General features: G+C 37.6%; 1 protein-coding gene and 1 pseudogene across 4 annotated transcripts in view; one reads left to right on the top strand and one right to left on the bottom strand.

Annotated features, from left to right (window-relative positions):
* The window catches only part of LOC110024055 (Down syndrome critical region protein 3 homolog), an 80696-nt gene that overhangs the window by 20036 nt on the left and 42732 nt on the right, over positions 1 to 17928 (bottom strand). The gene's annotated exons all lie outside the window — the stretch shown is intronic.
* On the top strand, positions 14331 to 16347 carry LOC110024054 (annotated as a pseudogene).

Below are 17928 nucleotides of genomic sequence, written 5' to 3'. Positions count from 1 at the left end.
CGGCGCCCGGGTGTAGTGTCAAATAAGCAAGGGTTCCGACATTACGGACAAATGCCGGTAAAGAAGTTAGTCCATGAAACTAATGAAACTAATATTAGGATAGGATTTTGGAATATAGATAGTCTCAATGTAAATTAATGGAATTAGTTGATATTATGATTCATAGGAAAATTAATATCTTATGTATTCAAGAAACTAAATGGGTTGGAGAAGGTTGGAGAAAAGGCATGGGTTGGAGAAAAGGCTAAGAAGATTGATAATTTAGATTTTAAACTTTGGTATTCTGGTAAGCGTTGTACTAGAAATGGTGTATATGTAATTATAGATAAGAGTTTGAAAGATAATGTTGTAAAAATAAATAGAGTTGGAGATAGAATTATACCCTTTAAGATTATCATTGATACTAAGATTTTTAGTATTATAAGTGTTTATGCTTCTCAAGTAGGCTTAGATACAGGGTCTAAAGATAATTTTTAGAATGGCTTAAAAGACTTAATACAAATGATAACTCCTGAAGAAAGAATTTTTATTGGAGGAGATTTAAATGGACATGTCGGTAGAGTGATAGAAGATTTCAGAAATATTCATGGTGGCTACGGGTTTAGAGTAACTAATGAAACAAATAGAGTTATTTTAGATTTTGCTCTAGCGTATGATTTTGTTATTATTAATATTTTATTCAAGAAAAGAGATGAGCATCTTATTACTTATAAGAGTGGATCTAATAAAACACAAATTGATTATTTTCTTATGAGAAGAAAAGATTGTCGAGATTGTAAAAGATTGTAAGGTTATTCCAAGTGAGAATTTAAGTACCCAACATCGTTTATTAGTTCTAGATTTTAAGATGAAGAATTGTAAAATAAAAAATAATAGGATTTATCCTTGTAGAATTAGATGGGGAAACCTAAAAGACAAATATAATTATTTTTATGAGTAAAATTCAAGATTTTAAAATTTGTGATGTTCATGAAGAAGTAATTGTTATGTGGGAAAAAGTAACAAACACTATTAAATAAGTAGCAAAAGATGTGCTTGGGGAATCAAAATAAAAAGTTTTTATAAATAAAAATAGTTTGTAGTAAAATAATAATGTGCAAGAAAAGATAAAATATAAGAAATTATGCTATAAAAATTGGTTTAAATATAAAAGGTTAGAGAACTGTAAAAAATATCAAACGACTCGTAGGGAGTCTAAAAGAACAATCTGTGACGCTGCTAGCCAAACAAAGAGAAAAGAAAAGCAAAGATTTGACTCATGTAAAGTATATTAAAGATGAAAATCAAAAAGTATTTTTATTAGAAAATTATATTCAACATAGGTGGGTGGTTATTTTGATAAATTTTTTAATGAAATTTCTGAACATACGATCGACCTTAGTGATCTTAATATCGTGAATAATAATAAAATGTTTCATTTCTACCGTCGCATTAGTAAAAAAAAGTTGTTGAGGCTTTAAAGAAAATCAAGGGTGGAAAATCTGTAGGACCTGATAATATCCCAATTAAAGTGTGGAAGAAACTTACTAAACTCTTTAATATTATTTTAAAAACTAAAAAGATGTCTGAGGAGTGGAGGAAGAGTATTTTGGTCCCCATTTTTAAGAAAAAAGGTGATGCACAAGAGTGCAAATTATAGAAGAATTACGTTGATGTGTCATACTTTAAAGTTATGGGAGAGGGTATATGAACATAGGTTAAAACACATTACAAAGATTTCTCATAATCAATTTGGATTTATGTCGGGCAGGTCTACTATGGAAGCTATACATTTATTGAGAGGTTTGATAGAGAAGTTCAGAGATAATAAAGAGAATCTACATTTTGATCTTTATTGATTTAGAAAAAACTTACGATAAGGTTTAAAGAGATATCCTTTAGAGAGTTCTTGAGAAGAAAGGTGTTGATATAACTTATATTCAAGTCATTAAAAATATGTATACTAGAGTTGTTACTTGTGTTCAAACTGAAGGAGGCTTGACCAAATATTTTCCTATTTCTATGGATTACATCAGGGATCAGCTTTAAGCCCATATCTTTTTGCTTTAGTTATGGATGGTCTTGTTGGACATATACAGAAGGATGTACCTTGGTGTATGTTTTTTGATGATGATATCCTTCTCGTGGATAAAACGAGAGAAAAATCCTAGAAAATACTTGAAATATGGAGGTCTATATTGGAGTCTAAAGGCCTTCATTTAAGTAGAACTAAAACTGAGTACATGGAATGTAATTTTAGTAGTAGTAGCTCTAGTAACAAAAGTGTGACTTTGGGTGATCAAATTATTAAAAGATGTGAACAATTAGATATCTTGGGTCTGTTGTTCAAGCGATAATGATATTGATGGAGATGTTAATAGTAGAATTCAAGTTGGTTGGTTGAAGTGGAGGAATACTTCGGGCCTTCTGTGTGGTAGAAAAGTACCGCTTAGACTAAAAAGAAAATTTTATAAGACGGTGGTGAGAGCTGCAATGCTCTATGGCGCTGAATGTTGGTCTTTAAAAGAGAAGCAAAATAATAAGTTAAGTGTTGCAGAGATGAGAATGATTAGGCGGTTGAGTGGCTTTACACTTAGAGACAAAATGCGAAATGAACATATCCGTGATAGGGTTGGTGTAGCTCCAGTGACAGACAAAATTAGAGAAATTCATCTTAGATGGTTTGGTCACATTAAACGTTGACCATCTGATGATGTGATTAGAAGAATAAATGTTTTAGATTCGACTTGTGTTAAAAAAGGCAGAGGTAAGGCAGAGGTAGTAGACCTAGGAAAACTTGGGTTTATTGTATAAAAAATGATTTTAATTTACTAGAACTAAATGAAAATATGACACTAAACAGGACGCAATAGAGAAAAATGATTCATGTAACCGACCCCACGTAGTGGGATTGAGGTTTTTTTGTCGTTGTTGTTGTTGTAAACTTCCAAGGGTAAGGTTGAAAACCCCTATTTATGAGAGACTAAAATGTGGCTGGAGCATTAGTAAAGTAGAACGACATCATTAAAAACTCGTAATGTCCTTTATGAGTCATGACCGTTGTCTTGTGCACATTGGCTAAATTCACCTAATCTGATGGTATCAGAACTTTAGATTAATCTTCGAGAAGATGACTGCTCCATCAAGTTCATTAAACAACTTATCTATCAATAGGAAAGAAAATTTGTCTAGTATAATTTTCTTGTTTTGAGCCCTATAGTCCACAAAATTTCCAGCAATTATATTTATCCTTCACCAATAGAACTGGAATTGAAAAGGAGCTCACACTAAGCTTGATAATCCCTACTTCTAGCATCTCTCGAATCAACTTCTCTATCTCGTCCTTCTAAATGTAAAGTCTGAAGTGATAGGCGGAACACCTTCCTTCATGTAATGGCATGCTCGTGCTCTCTCGGTAACCCGCTAAGCTATTGAAAGATGTTGGAGAATTAGTGCAGAGGTTGTTAAAAACACTCGAGGAGCTCTACTAACTCGGGATCTCGAATCCACACTATGCTATATAACTCCACCAAATAGCTCAACTCGCTACCCAAATCACCTTAACCATGGTTTTGAGGGAGACCATGGTTTTACACAAGCTAGCAGCCCCCCTCAGCACAAACTTCCCCCCACCCTAATATCCACAGCCAGAAATTTCTAATCCTTCATCATCTCTTTGATGGTCTGTAGACACTTTAGACCTACAATTCCAACAGTACTTCCCAAGTTTGTTTGAATGAAATCCTCCGCCACCTGTAAGCCCTTAGTGTCAACAACAATATTCTGATACCAATTTTATACGAATGAATATAAGTTTCCACATAAATTAGGACAAACAAATATTTTATTTTGAGCATCCAAACAAAATGACTAAAGTGCATAAAAGATAAGAACCTATGATTAAAGAGACAGGCGATCTCTCCTAACACCTACAATACAATAGGTAGGCGATCTCTCCCAAACCCTAAACCTAAGACTCAAGACCACAATCTCCTGTATATTTCTCGTCTTTTCTCCATTATCCATGTCCCCATCATGACCCCAAAGCTTCCCGTATCTACCAACTTCAACCCCAACTAATCAATAACCCAATTTGAGATGAAGTTGTGAGAGGCCCCACTATCCACCAACATCACTACCTGCTGCTTCTTGACCTTTCCCCTCACCTTCATGGTTTAATTTAGAGTAAAGCCCACCACGGAGCTAAGGGACATATCCGCTACATACAAGTGTAAGTGCTCCTCTCCCTCTCTACTACTTCTTCCTCCAACTCCTCACTATATGCCTCCTCCATATCACAAAGACTTAGGTTGTGTTTGGGGCGGCAACAGGACTGTGGCGGCACCACGCCGCTATTTTAGCCCGTTTGGGGCGGCAGTGTCGCCCCGGCATGCTGTGATTTACCTAGAACGCGGAACGCGCCCAGTTACCTGCGGCCAAGCTTCGTCGTCCGGCTTTTTACCTCCGTGACCTCTTTTACATTACCCTAACCGATACATTGCACCCTGTGAAAGAATAGGAAGTCACAATCTTCTCCCCTCTCCTCCTCTTCTCCGACGGCTTACGATACCTGGTTGTCCTTCTCTTCTTTGACGTATCTCACGCTACCTATCCTCTTCCTCCTCTTCTGACAAGTTCCTCACGCTACCTAGGGCTTCTTCCTCTTAGCAGTAGTAAGAAATTTTTTTTTATGCCCGTTGGATGCTTTAGATATGTTATGTGTAGTTGTGTAGCTCTGATTTCCAGATTCATACTTGGCATTGGCATGGATTTGGTGTGGATGTTGTTGTCATGAACTAGAATATTAAGGCAATTAACATGTCTATGTCTTCAAGCAACTCAATGAGCTCTTAAAGTTCATAGTTTCTTGTAATTTTGACAAAGCTAAGAGTTTATTTTCTTTCTTCTGTTGAGTTGTTGAATGATCTATATTTTGATGCCAAAGAATGAATGTGACCGAACTCCAAGCTTTGTTTATATGCTTGAGTAATGCTTCGTCCTTCAAGGAAAACTCATTAGTTTAAGGTTTTGTTTAGAGCAGCACTTTACTTTTCATATAAAACTCATTTGTTGAAGTTATCTTTTTTATTTGGTTGTAATTTTCTTTTATGATTGTTCAATAATGATTAAATTGTACGTGGATAGACATGCATGGTGTTTCAGCGACCTTTTCTAGTTTTCTTGAGCAGTTGTGGTGCCGCTTGATTTTCTATGATTCTATGGGTGACAACTGCATCAATGTGTCAATGGTAGAGGATATGCATATGCATATTTGTTTTGATGGATCCAAGTTATGTTGAGCCTCCATTCTCCTATTTCTAGAAATTGTGCTAAAGTTTGCTTGTCAAGTAAAGTTTCCTTGTCACTCAATATTTACCTACGGTCATTGATTTATTATAAATTTTGTTGCACTCATATCAAAACATTTTATTGCAGTCATATGAAAACACTTTGTTAACCACATGAAGTATAGATTTTAGATATGTAAGTACATAGAAATTGAGTGGTATGTATGTAAATCTTCTTCAAAATTAATCTCTCGTTGGATCTGAAAGAAAAGTAATGAATTTCACTAGTTTTTTTCTATCTATTTCAGAACTTTAGTGTTGTGCATAAGTTGATATTCCTGCAAGATCAAAAGCCTAACTCCATAGGCATTTGGGGAATGGTTCGCTGCTTCTGCGGAAACCTTCTTTATTGTTGATGATTACTTTCAGGCTAACCCTACCCCTGCATGTTTGCTCTCCCTCTGTCCTCTATTTATGTTACACTCATTTAGAAAAACCTTGATGGCTTTAAAATTTATGTAATGAAATTTCAATCAGACATCCTCACCCATTTTCTTTTTCGTGCTGGTGTGCATCTTCTTGATTGAATCAAATGCTTGGATTTCTATTTTGCAAACCCAGATAGGTAATGCTGCTCCTACCGTGTTTCTAGCAATAAATTGTTTTGGATTTGTTTCATGTAAGCCACAAAAAGTTTCTTTTTGCATTTCAATTTTGACATTTATGTTGTTTGTGGCTTACGGTGATTGTAGCACTGGTGTGGTGGGTGGTGTATGATTTGGGTTGGGTTGGTGGCTATGACATTTACGTTGGATGTGGCATTACAGTGGTTGTGGCATTGGTTCTCCTTTGAGTTCTTTCTTTTTATTTTTGTGACATTATTTTTATTATTATTATACATTCTTTTAGTTTATTGTAGTAATAAATGTCAAAGTTTTGAGAAAAATAGGCTGAATATTGAATAGGCTCGATGCCTTTTTACTTTGTTATCATTCAATTAAAAAATAATCTTACAATCTATTTTCAGTACAAAATATTCTGGATAATCCATTTTAGATAACTTAAGAATGCATATTCATAATCTAAATATTCAGCTAAAAGGGAAATAAATCAGAATAAAGATATTGAAAATGATTTAATAAAGAAGCTCCTAATTATAGAAAACTTCTAATTTAACTGTCTGATTTTCGTCCTTCCTGATTGGCATCCCCCTCAAATTGATGCTGACTGATCAGGAAGCATCAATTTGTCAATAAGAAACTGATAACACTGTCATGACAAAAAATTCTCAAGCTGTGAGTGTCGAAGTCGAAGGTGCCGAAGTCAAAAATGTCGAAGCCGAAGAGACAAAACCTGAACCATAACATGATTTGAGCAAAGAAAAGCAAAAAATCCTTTATCATTGTAGTCTAGAAATTTGAATCATAGCCACAAGAAGAATCTGCTTCCAGTTACACGATCCAAATGTTACTGATCATAGCCCACAAATAAGATTCAGTTACACGATCCAGATGCTATCAATCATAGCCTACAAGTAGGATCTGTGTCCTGATCCAAATGATATTGATCATAACCCACAAATAGGATCCACTTACACGACCCATATGTTATCGATCATAGCCTAAAAGTAGGATCCGCATCCTGATCCAAATGTTACCGATCATAGCTAACCAATAGAATCCAGTTACACGATTCAGATGCTATTGATCATAGCTTACAAGTAGGATTTGTGTCCTGATCCAAATGCTACAGATCATAGCCCACAAATAGGATCCAGTTACACGATCCAGAAATTATCAATCATAGCCCACACGTAGGATCCGCATCCTGATCCAAATGCTACTAATCATAACCCACAAGTAGGATTGCATCCTGTTATGCAATCCAAATGCTATTGATTCTTCCTGCGACGAAGATGATGATTTGTTCCCTGATCTTCATGCCAAAAGTGCTAAAGCCGAGATGTTGAAGCAGTGGGTCTAAGAAGGAGTGTCGAAGCCTTCAATCCTGTGCGACGAAGAAGCCAAAGTCGAAGCGGACGAAGCCGAAGCAGAAGAAACAGTCGAAGATGTCGCAGAAGCAGCGATGGCTAGTAAAGGAGATCCAAAGCAGACGAAGCGAACGAGATCGCAGATTGCAGATGAAACTTGAATCGCAGACGAGATAACAAATGGAAAGGATCTCAGATCGCAGCTGGAATCAATTGCGGGAGACAGAACCAGATGCGTGAGATAGAAGAAGGCGAATTGAAGGCAAACAAAGTTGCCGCAGCGGACGAAAATTCTTAGATGGGTGAATTAAGGCAAAGAAATAGTTCCTTCCTTCCCATAAGAAGGCCGGCGGGAAAAGAGCCTCGACGGTCCTCCAACGACTGGCGGTGGTTAGAGCAAAAATTTGGCATTGATGTCATGTCAAAGCTTTGAGAAAAGCAGGTTGAATTCTGAACAGGCTCGATGCATTTTCCCTTTGCTTTCATTCCATTAAATAATAATCTTACAATCTATTTTAGGTACAAAATATTATGTATAATCTATTTTAGATCACTTAATAATGCAAATTTCTAATCTAAATATTCAGCTAAAAGATAAATAAATCAAAATAAAGATATTGAAAATAATTTAAATAAGGAACCTCCTAATTATAGAAAACTCCTAATTTAGCTGTCTAATTTCCGTTCTTCCTGATTGACAATAAAATGGCTAATAAGACTAAAGAGATTGGTACACCGGTACTGTGGGAAAAAAAAACGAAAATAATATTTTATGACATTTGCCTTAAGAAGATTGAGCTCGGAAATAGACCTACAACCTATTTAAATAAGGAAAGTTGGCAACATATTATCAAAAATTTCAAAGAAAATATAGGGAGGGTGTATGACATGATGCAAATAAAAAACAAGTGAGATCAACTCAAGAAGGATTGAGAAATTTGGAAAGAACTGAAACAAGGATCAACGGACTTGGGTTGGGATCCAGTGAAGCGAACCATTGATGCTTCGGAGTAGTGGATAGAATGACTTGCGGTGATCAATTTTCATTTCGTCTAATTTGATTAATTTCAATTTTTAATACTAATTGAAGTGTTTAATATGATTTTGCAGGTGGTGCACTCAACGAGAAAATTCAAACTTTGTGGACTTGACCCGAGTTAGAAGAAAAGTTAGACCGGATGTTTGAGGGTTTCGTCACAACAGCAAAATATGCATGCTCTCCAAGTGAGGCAGGGTTTTGTGGTAGCCCTGAGAATGTGGTTTTCAACCTACCAGGTGATTCAACCGATCTCCCCAGCCAGGAACTCCCCGAAACTCAGTCCACCTGTCATTCTAAGCGTCCTTGTTTAGAGGGTAGAAAAAAGAGTGGAGTTATTTATCTCAGAAACCAGATATCACAACTGGTAGCTACTTCCAACGATACCCCGCATTCAGTTCAGACAACTTCCATTAAGCGTGTCAAGCAAATTCTGGATGAAGATAAGGAAATTTAAGATGATTTTCCTTTACACTTTTTTTGCAATAGAGTTTCTTGAAGATTCGGTTTGCAGAGAAAATGCCCAAGAAAAACAGGTGGCATATCTACGATATTTTTATGCTCGCAAGGAAACTTGAGAAACCTTTTTTTATAATTTGTTATTGCTTGGGAGATTGTTCTATTTCAGCTGTTGTTGCTTAAGACACTTTTACTTTGTTATTGTATTTTCTTATGATATGTTTCTTTGGGATGTTAGGAACGTTTCTGCACAATATTTATGAATGTTCAATATTCGTCAACTGTCATTATTTATCTATTATAAATGCTTCAGTCATTCTTTATTCGTGATTTATTAATTCTAGCTTTTTTTTTTCTAAACCCTAGTACAATATACTCCAACATAGATTTAAGCCAAGAAAGACAGATATGGAGAAATGCAGCAATCTGCTTGACCAATGAGTATTACATTGACTGCTCCCCATACTTCACATCGTCTTATATTGGGGACAAATGGGTTGGGAAATTGCTTGTTGGACACCCAATCAGATGCAGCAACATGTTCCGCATGAGTCAGAAGATATTTACTGATCTTCTAACTGAACTTAGTGGATTTCACGGTCTTCTAGGGTCATCGAGTGCGACTCAATATAAGGTGTTGGTGATGACTACATATTATCACAAAACGAGTCAATGTATGGTGCAATGAAATAATTCTAACACCAATCTAAGATGATTAGCAGACATTTCTCTGTGAGCTTGAATGCACTTGTGAGTTTATCTACACAAGTCATAAAAACAACTGATCCAACGTTCGCACGAACTCCTACGAAGATTCAACGCGATGCACATTACATATTGTTTTTTAAGGTAACATTTGCAATTTCTAATATTCAATTTTAAATATGAATGTCGGACATTAATAACTCAAAAGTATCTGTGTAGGATTGCATTGGAGCAATAGATGGAAACCACGTTGATGCGAGAGTTCCAAATAATGAAAAGATTGCATTTATCGGACGTTGTGGAGCCCTTACGCAGAATGTCATGGTTTTGCGCGACTTTAACATGTGTTTTACTTTCGTCATGCCAGGTTGGGAGGGTTGTGCGCACGACAGCATAATTTTCAAGGCTACTACGCAGAATCTTCACTACAACTTCCCACACCCTCCAAACGGTATGTTGCAGCCCCAAATCCTTTGGTTATTCACTTTAAACATCATAATTAGCATACAATACATTCCAAACAAATTATTATTTGGTGGATGTTGGCTGATGTTGGCTATCCATTATAGGAAGGGTATTTGAAACTCTTTTCTGATACGAGATATCATATATCTGATTTCAAGCGAGTCAGTAATCTTAAACGTGATAGAAAAGAGGGTTTAACAAAACACATTCCTCCTTACGGCGTGTCATCGAGAGGACTTTCGGTGTTTGAAAGAAGAAATTGATTATACTACGTGATATGTCATCTTAACTATTTCCCAAACAGATTCAGATTGTGATAGTCACGATGACTCTGCACAATTATATTAGGTGGCATCCGTCTCGAAAAGACATTGACTTCCACAGTGTCGAAAAGAATCAACAGCAAGTACCTGCAAAAACGTTTGAGTACCACCTTAGGCATTCTCTGTCACGAGATGACAATGATCCTTCTATTATTTGTACGAAAAAGTGGGAAGACGCAAATGAAATGGCGGCCCTCAGGGAATAAATCACTGATGCATTAGTAGGAGGGTGATTGAATGATTTGTAAATTATTCCAAAGACTGTGTAATTTATTATTTATGTAAAAAACATTTTTAACAATCATATTAGATTTTTATCACTCAGTGATGTATTATTTTAATTTACAGTCATCTATGCTTTACCTTTTATAACGTTGGTTTGCAAATTTCTGCTTTTGTAGTATCAAATATAAGGGTGTCACAGTTCTTTTACAAACAAATTTACTAAACATGAGCAGAATGATTATTTTTTCCAGAAATAGCTGCCTCACATATGTTTTCACACAACTTCAGCAAACAAGCAGCTAGTTTCTCCGCAACAGCTTCCTGGGGCAGCGCAGTTGCATTTACAAAGCTGCAGTCGCCCCAAACAGGCCCTTAGAGGGTGCGATCCTTTGCACCAATGACCTGGTGCATATTCTCATCACATCGAAAATATAATCCCTTTGCACTTTTGTGTTGCACCTCTCCCTTTGTAAGTCACTTGATGTTGACCCCTAGTGGGCCTCCATATTATTCTCCTTTAGTGCCTCCTTCTAAAAAGACAATGTTTGGGTCTTCGGTGACATGGTCGCAGAGGTACTCTTACGAAAATCCTCTAGTGGCGCCGCTTTTGTTGGTCTTCACCATCTTATTCTTGTCTTCCACCATCTAGGTTAACTCCATCGTCTCTCCCAATCCTTATGATCTCAATAGTCAAAGTGCTACACGTACGTCAAGCTTTAGACCCTTTGATATTGGATTTAATTCAATCCACAATAGAAAAAATCAAATATAATTACTAAAAGAAAATAGGCAGTTACAATCAAACACACTTGAAAGGGAAATGACAACAAACATGACACAAACTCGCACTAGGGCTCGATCCATGGGTGGTAGAGGTCGATTAGGTGGTCAGGAAGCAGAAGTAGGCGGGTAGAATGGGTTGGGGTGGTTGGGACAACAAAAGGAGAGGTTGGAATCACGTTGGCAGCGAAGCGGAGGGTTAGGACAATGAGGGAAGCAAGTAAGGTGGAAAGCAAGGTAGCGAGGCATGATGAGAAAGGCTAGAACTGTCAGGGGACAACACAAAAAATAGTTCGTTTGTTGTTTTCGAGTGACAACGGTGAAGGAGCAAAACAGAGGACTGCGAGACAGCAAGGGGCGGCTGTTTGGGACGGTGGAAACGAGCAAGAAGTGTTGGAATTGTAAGGTTGAAGTGAAAAACAACAAACAAGTGTTTTTTGATGCGACTAAGTTGATGGAGTATGGCCGAGAGCGTCATGGGGAAGAAGTGGAAGGAGATCATAAAGATAATCACCACCTCAGAAAAGACCTACAGTCGAGCACCACCTAATTCCTTGGATACAACCCTCGAAGAGAGAAGAATGGACGTCGACAGCTGTCCTAAACAAAATACACGAAAACTAAAAATTTAAACACACAAAACAAATATATAAACACTAAGCAATTAGGATCGGGCCCACTGTTGAAAGAATGCGCCAAATTCACGTAAGGAATGTCGGGCAGCCCTCATATCTGTGCTCTAAACCAGTCCCATGTCATTGGGAAGGTTAGCGTCCAATCCAGTTCATGGATCAGTAGTGTGACTGCAGTATAGATTGAAGAAATGAGAACGGAGAAGCTCCTACTTCCAATACTACTTCGAAAATTCTCATCAGTTATCCAAACAATAGCTCAAATTTATTCATATATTTCATGATAGTTCCCTCCTGAGTTAAGGCAAAGAATTGCTCATGTAAGATTTCCTTCTCAAATAACTCAAAACGTCCCAATAAGCAATCTTAAATTCCTCTAATGGGAGGGTCGAGTATCTAGCCTCCATCCACTAAAATCATGCTGGGGTTTTACCCTCCAAACATGACCCTGCGGTCATCAGCTTCTCCTCCCCCATGTTAGCCTATTCACCGTGAAATATCGCCCCACCTTATACACCCACCCATGTGTCTTCCCCCTCGAAGATCGATATTTTTAACTTCCTAACCCTAGCATCACTACCCCAGCTTCCTCTCCCTCAGCTGTTTTCCCCTATGTATCAAGGGTAAGACTACCTCCTTCAATCATAACCATATCTCATCCCGGCTTCTCTTCTTCATTCTTCGTGCTCCTCCATAGCTCTTGCACAATCCCTACTCCATATTTCAGCCCAACTCCCTCCACTGAAAATCTCTAATCCACCCAACATAGAAGCACTAAGAGAAGGTTCTTGTGGTGGATGCTTTCCTCCTCATGTTCCTCGCTCTTTCCCTTTCGATTTAACCAAAGATTCTTCAGTCAACCCTTGGTTAGGGTTTGTAAATTGATTCGCCGGGGGGTCTTAGATTGTATCTCAACTCCTCATCTTCTCCAAACTCTTGAATCAGTTTTCAAAAGAGGAAAAACTTTCGTCTATGGTTAAGAATATTTTCTCTATCTCAAATTTAAGTTGTCCTACTTCTCCTTCCACTCTCTTCCAAAGCATCCACTTTCTTTACTGTCATCTCTCCAAAATCTTGTTGCGATACTAATTTGATACGAACCGTAGCCAAAATCAACAAACAAATTGCAAATGTTAGGTGGGAATACTTAAATTTGGGCTACTTTTATTAGTACCAAAACAAACAAAAAAGATGCAAGCGATGATCTACAATTTGAGAGATAATCTTCCTAGACACCGCTAGGAACAAAATAATAAAAGGAAAAAACTGTAGGAATCAAAACATAACCCAATCCCTAAGTAACCAGTCCAAATAAAACACCCCCAGAAGTCATTCAAACTTTCCTCCCAAACACATTTCAAACTTTTCCCTTAAATCTCCCTTAATTTCTCTCCTCGCTTACATGATTGTTAGCTTGAGGGCCCACCCAGGGGTTGGATTCTTCTCAGGCAGCAGGCCGACTTGGCACTTGGAGGTGACGGCTACCCTTATTTAATTGGAGGTGACGGCACTTAATTTCTCTCCTCGCTTACTCGCTTACATGATTTTTGAATCATGGCAAACAATTGGATTGGATATAAAAAGGCTACGGGTGCAGACATTGCCTTCTTTTGAGCAAAACCTGAAGATAGACGACAAAAATTAAATAAATTGATTGATTTTGCTTTATCTCAACTCCTTGTTTTCATCACATCATTTGGTCAAAATGCATTTGTATGCATAATTCTTAGGAATATTAGCCTCGCAATTGTTCCTTGTATTGGTAATACAATAAAAGTAATTTCAAACAATTGTACGGTGTCAAGGTAACTCAAGCTTGATCCCAACAACTCAATTTAATTCACGACCAATCCCAACAACTCAATTTAATTCACGACCGATCCCAATACCTCTTTCATATAAATAAAAATATTCATTATTCTGAATTTCACATGATATTAGAGTCAAAGTCCCTACACTAGTCGTCGGTCCTCCCTCCAAAAACTTCCTATTCCCTGCAACCGGCAATCCTTGTCGTGCTGTAGGCCCTAACTAAGAAATTTTATCGACTGTAGTTAATCTTGTTGCCCAATCTCCTTCTGTCGAGTTTGAATCCCCTTGGGAGTACGAGGTCGATTACAGATTTTGCGACGACGACCGGATTCGAACTCCAAGTTGAACCCATATTATCTTCCGTCAAACTCAACAGCGTCATCATTTATTCGTTCATCCTGTTAAGTCCAACTCCTGAAATCGGACAATATATCCTGCTGGCCGCACCTGAAGGAACTCTAATCATTGCCACCTTTAATTTTTGCAACGGCGACGTGGAGCTGGTAGGATTTGCAGAGACAGCTCTTCCAACGGGCCATCATCCTCCATAACTTCTGCAGTGCAACCTCCGTCAGAGACTTCATCGATTTTCATGACGCAGAAGTTGAACGAGTCGCAAAATTTCAAGATATGTTAATGGTTGGGGGCTACTCATGGGCGATCTACTTCTACCCCAGCGGTAAGAGCCCTGAGGATGGGGTGTCTTACGTGTCATTATTCATAGCGTTGGCGAGCGAGGGAACTGACCTGAGGGCACTGTTCAAGCTGGCACTGCTCGATCATAGTGGGAAGGAGCTGCGCAAGGTTCATAAACCCTATACCCTCAAGTACCATGAGAGCATGTGGGGCTATAAACAATTTTTCAAAAGAACTGCTTTAGAGGAATTATATTATCTTAAAGATTATTGCCTCTCAGTTAGATGTAGTGTTGGTGCAGTCAAGTCACATACTGAGGGACCTATGATATTCTTGTCCCACCATCCAATATAAAAGAGCATTTCGGTCAACTTTTGGAGAGAGTGGAAGGTACTGACGTCAAATTTGATGTTAATGGAGAGATTTTTACTGTACATAACTGGTTTTTTTAGCAAGCTCGCCCGTGTTCATGGCCCAATTTTATGGCCCAATGAAGGAGAGACAAAGATTGTATAAAAGTGGATGAAATGGAAGCACCAGTTTTCAAGGCATCACTCCATTTCATTTATTGGGATACCTTGTCTGACTTGGAGGAGCTTACTGGTCTTAGTGCAAAATGTGTTTCCACATTGATAGCACAGCATCTACTTGCAACTGCTGATCGATATGCTTTGGAAAGGCTTCGCTTGCTCTCAGAGGTTGAGCATTGTGAAGATGTTGCTATAAACACAGTTGCAACTACCTTGGCCTTAGCTAATCAGCATCACTTTCAATAACTTAATTCTATATGTCTCAAATTTGTTGTATTGCCCAAGAATTTGAAAGCTTTTATGCAAACGGGAGTCTACGAGTATTTGAAAACTAGTTTTCCATCAATCCTAACAAGGCTTTTGGAGTATGTTGCTCGGAGTGGAGAACACTGCTCCATTACTCACGAATATATATATCTCAATCACTCGATGGCAACAATGCCAATGGAAGGCGAGTCAAGCAGCGGCCTTCCTCTGGAGCTTTTTACTACAGCGGGCCTTCCTCCAGAGCTTTCTTGCAACAGGCCCTCCTCCGAAGCTTCTCCTGCAGTAGGCCTCCGAAACATTTCCTGCAGCAGGCCTCCTCCGGAACGTTTTCCTGCAGCAGACTTTCTTCTGGAGTTTTTTCCTGCAGCAAACCCTCCTCCAGAGTTTTTCCTGCATCAAGGCCTCCTTCGGAGCATTTCCCTGCAACAGGCCCTATTCTGTAATGTTTTCTGCAGTAGACTATCCTCCGGAGATTTTGCTGCAACAACTCCTCTTCCAAAATTTTTCCCTGCTACAGACCCTTCTCTGGAGTTTTTCCTTGCGGAAGTCCCTCCTCTAGAGCCTTTCCTGATAGTAGACCCTCGTTCAGAGCTTTTCTCTGCAGCAGACCTTCCTTCAGAGCTTTTTCTACAGCAAGCCTTCCAGAATTTTTCCCGTGATAGGCCTTCCTTCGGAGCCTTTTTCTTGCAGCAAGCCCTCCTCCAGAGATTTTTTCCTTTTTTTTCTTTTTTTTTTTTTTGCAGGTCATGCCCTGAAGCTTTTTCTCGAGGTTGTTTATTTCCTGCAAACTCTCATACAACATTACTTGTAGAAGCATTCCGCCTACCTATAGATACTGCAGGAACTACAGTCAAAGATAACCGCAGTCAAATAGAAGTCAGTTTTTCCAGCATTTTATCTACTTCGCTACAAACTCCTTTGTAGCCTTACCTATAGGGGTTTTTTGCCTACCTTTAGATACTGCACGAACTACAGTAAAAAATAACCGCAATCAACTAGAAGTCAGTATTTCCTGCAGGTTGTCTACATCCCTGCAAGTTCCCCTACAGCATTACCTGTAGAATTCTTCCGCCTACCTACAAATGAAGACTTCGAGTTCTACTTCACAAGATCTCCCTTGTTGATTGTTTAAAGTTTTTAAATCAATATTGAACATGATTTTCAACCACGTTTAAACTTGATGGGGAGTGTTGGAAATTTTATTAGAAAATAGTTATTCATGTTAGAAGTTACGTGGATTAGATTTATTTTCTAATATAACTTTATTTTATTTCCTATTTTAGGTTTATTTTCATAAATTGAATTGATTTGCTTTCTTATTTTAGGCTTTCCTATTTTATGTTGTTTCTTTTATCTCTAAATAATTAATATGAAATGATTGATTGAAGATATTAGGTATTAAATCTTTCATTCCGGTTATTTCTTTTTTATTGTCTTTCATATTCGAAGCTTCATGCAAGGGTTATTTATACTCATTTTCATATCAATAAAAATATAGTGCATTATTCTGAATTTCAACAAAATCAAATCAAAATAGTAATGGTTTTCCATTTTTTTTAATTATCTTTAACTTTATGAGTTTTTTTCTTAAGGCTTACGGCTTGATCCGCCTTAAAGCTTACGCCTCGCTAAAGCTAAATGCCTTGGTTTCCGATTTTGCCTTTTTAAACTTTGCACGGCCTAAGGCATTTGCAAGGAGACAAAATTTGTCAAGCTTTCACCATAAGTGAAGAATAATCTATCCTAACAATTCCCTTGTCTACCACTCCACCTTCATTTGAAAGTAATAACAAACAAGAGAAAGGGTCACCTTAGCATATAATACAGCCCTAATCTCTCTCTCTCTCTCTCTCTCTCTCTCTCTCTCTCGCTTTTCCTTTCTTTCAAAGCTTCACATCACTATAAGTCATGATTAGAGAGAAACAAGTGGAATCAGTAAAATATCAATGATGTGAATGAACAAAGTTTAAGCCTCTTAGCAATGCATGAGTTCAGCATAGCATTTTCCAATACTACTTCAATTGCAACGTCTTTATCTTTCACTGTCTGGCTCCCAAACTTATTATACTTGAAATAGCATCTGGGCTTGTTCGCTTGGCACAGTAATAAATTCTACCAAAATTGCTAATGCTAAACAAATAATGGCAGTCCCATACGTTGTTCTACGATTGAAAGTAGATCCTGAATCGAGTATTCTTAAGACCTATAAAATAAATTTGAGTCAATTATCCAGGATGGACTTGATCATCCTTTCCATGAGGACTCATTCAATGTTTCTTCCGATGACTTCACAGATAAACATGTTTTCCATTCCAGACTCCAAACTCCAACTTCTGTGTAATGATTTAGTGGAATCAGAAGTTTCCAAGGTTTCCTAATTTCGTAGGACAGATATATAAAAACTTGATAGTGTAGTAAAAAATTTTATATGCCCTGATAAGATGCATTGGATTCTCTTGGAAAGAACCCTTCAGAAGTACTGAAAACTACACTGCATGAAAATAACAATCCAGAAAAACAGCTTCTTCTTAGCAGATGCAATAACGATAATCATGACTGTCCACAAAAGTGAGCTTAACTTGAAAGAACCCATCAACCGCAGGTCTGCATATATCATTCCAAAAACAGGGAATTGCTAATAATTCAGTTCTGTTTTCACGAAAGTTAGAAAAATTGTCATATAATTTTCTTAGACGATTATCTCAATCACTATCTACCCACAGCCCTCAACTTTATATGGGTAGAAATTAAAAAAAAAAAAGATAAGCTAGCACGAAACGAATGTTTCATAATTTTTTTCT

The sequence above is a fragment of the Phalaenopsis equestris genome, unplaced genomic scaffold (genome assembly GCF_001263595.1).
Source record: "Phalaenopsis equestris unplaced genomic scaffold, ASM126359v1 Scaffold000240, whole genome shotgun sequence".
Classification (NCBI taxonomy): Eukaryota; Viridiplantae; Streptophyta; class Magnoliopsida; order Asparagales; family Orchidaceae; genus Phalaenopsis; species Phalaenopsis equestris.
Note: the sequence above shows the minus strand (reverse complement) of the source record. Positions and strands in the feature narration are given on the sequence as shown.